A 2,500-nucleotide genomic window follows, 5' to 3' on the forward strand; every position below is an offset into this window, starting at 1 on the left:
ATGTTGTGCCTTAACCTAACCCATGTTGTGCCTCAACCTAACCCATGTTGTGCCTTAACCTAACCCATGTTGTGCCTTAACCTAACCCATGTTGTGCCTTAACCTAACCCATGTTGTGCCTTAACCTAACCCATGTTGTGCCTTAACCTAACCCATGTTGTGCCTTAACCTAACCCATGTTGTGCCTTAACCTAACCCATGTTGTGCCTTAACCTAACCCATGTTGTCGCCTTAACGTAACCCACGTTGTCGCCTAAACCTGCTCTGTAATTGTTATACGACTCGTTCAATTACTGTAGTGTTGCCCACCCGCAACCCTCGCAATATAGTTCGCTACTCGCACTGCCCGCACCCCTGTGTATCGCTTCATGTTAAACACCTTGCAAGTCTTGCTCACTTTCCACATGCTCCTGCTGTACACTGTAATGTGGATGGCAGCAGGACGTACATGCCGCCCCTCCCCACGTCCCCACCTTGCCCCCTGCCTTCGCAAGCTGGTTGGTGAGAAGTTTGCATGTTCAATGCCCTTCGCATGCGACGTACTCAGGCTACGTTGTGGTGCGGCCTGTGTCAACTGTCCGCTGATGTCGTACGCGTGAACCACAATCTGTACTGCACATTCGTCCTTATGTACTGAATGATACATCGTGGCACATGTGTGACCGCACAACGACTGCGCCCAAAAACGGCGGACCATACAGTGCAAATATTGTGCACGCAGCTACGTGTCGTCTCCCTATGAGAGCTGGATTGCAGTGTGGTACGCCATAGAGACGTGTGGGAGGAACGGACGCCGTGGATGGCGATCAGCATGAGCTGTCTGTTGATGTATTCGGACCTAGTCGTCTCTCCTCACACACCGTGATGGCATGGTGCACCGCGTTCCATATCTGCGACATGCTACAGAGGCCGGTTGACAGTCGTTCGAGCAATGGACATCGCATACGTACGGGGGCCACCTTCCACGTATTGTCTAGGCGTGCACATTTTGTTGCGTGTATGTGGGCAGACGTAGTGTGGCGTGACACCTGACACAGGCATGCAATAATCGTTGAAGTTGCAAATGGCGATGGACGCCTGCGTTTTCTGGTGAAGTTACGCAAATGAACAAATGGTAACCTGTTGTGGTGCGGTTGTTCTCGCTAGGGGTGAATCGGTGATGGCGACGATAGGTTGAGGTACTAACCGGTTGTTCCAGCGATACCCACCATGCCGACGAAACTGAACGGCATCTGGGTGTGAAGCGATACGCGGCGGTGGCTGGGTGGGACCGTCCCCGGCCGGTGAGGGGGCGCCTCCCGGCGTGCTGGCCGCGCGGTGCGTGGGCGCACGCGCTACAGCCGGCTGGTGGGGGCGGCCAGTGGCAGGCGCGCCGGCCGACGGACGCGGCAGGCGTCGCAGCTGCGCGCCGGCGCACCCTGCGCGCGGCGCCGTGCGGCCAAAGTAGGTCCTCGCGGGCCCGGTGCGAAGCGCGGTGGACATCTTCAGTGTGCTGGTCCGATTGAGGACTGTGTGCGTTGAGGATGCGCCGCCGCCCGGCGCTCGGCGCCGCGACGCCGTCTGCTGCTCGGTCGCCCCAGCGGTTCTCGCTGGTGGTTTGTATCGCAGCTGTGCGGATGTGTTGGCGCGTGCGCTGTGCTGGGAGAGTTCGCTTCGGCACCCAAGTGGGGCTTTTGTCCTTCTGTGGCGCTGGCGTTGGAGCTGCCGGTCACCGTAGGTGGCGCGTGTTGTCTCCCGCCGGCAATGCCACGACAGCACGCTCCCGGGCCTCTGTCGGCAGCGGCAAGCTCAGTTGGGAGCACGGGTGGTCGCACCGAAAGCGTCTACTCGCCTAACTCCGGGCGATTGCGCCTCTCTCGAACCCGACCAAGTACTTGGGACGGCGCTGCGCGCCGCCGGGACCTGAGAGGGTTTCGAGGTGTATTGTGCAGGGGAGCTCAGCCTCCTCCTGTTTGCAGAATGATTGAGCGGACGCTTGCGTGTTCGCGCGGGCCCCCGGGACACACTCCCGGGCGGCCGGCTGCTCAGCTCTAGTTGACGCAGCTCCCTGGTTGATCCTGCCAGTAGTCATATGCTTGTCTCAAAGATTAAGCCATGCATGTCTCAGTACAAGCCGCATTAAGGTGAAACCGCGAATGGCTCATTAAATCAGTTATGGTTCCTTAGATCGTACCCACGTTACTTGGATAACTGTGGTAATTCTAGAGCTAATACATGCAAACAGAGTCCCGACCAGAGATGGAAGGGACGCTTTTATTAGATCAAAACCAATCGGTCGGCTCGTCCGGTCCGTTTGCCTTGGTGACTCTGAATAACTTTGGGCTGATCGCACGGTCCTCGTACCGGCGACGCATCTTTCAAATGTCTGCCTTATCAACTGTCGATGGTAGGTTCTGCGCCTACCATGGTTGTAACGGGTAACGGGGAATCAGGGTTCGATTCCGGAGAGGGAGCCTGAGAAACGGCTACCACATCCAAGGAAGGCAGCAGGCGCGCAAAT

General features: G+C 57.5%; 1 non-coding gene across 1 annotated transcript in view; it reads left to right on the forward strand.

The window, feature by feature from the left end:
* Positions 1 to 2,044: 2,044 nt before the first annotated feature.
* LOC124738465 overlaps positions 2,045 to 2,500 on the forward strand; it is a 1,909-nt gene continuing 1,453 nt past the window's right edge. The window contains exon 1 of the ribosomal RNA XR_007009831.1: positions 2,045 to 2,500. This exon is cut by the window's right edge and continues 1,453 nt beyond it. This is a non-coding gene — a ribosomal RNA (small subunit ribosomal RNA).

The sequence above is a fragment of the Schistocerca piceifrons genome, unplaced genomic scaffold (assembly GCF_021461385.2).
Source record: "Schistocerca piceifrons isolate TAMUIC-IGC-003096 unplaced genomic scaffold, iqSchPice1.1 HiC_scaffold_1768, whole genome shotgun sequence".
NCBI lineage: Eukaryota > Metazoa > Arthropoda > Insecta > Orthoptera > Acrididae > Schistocerca > Schistocerca piceifrons.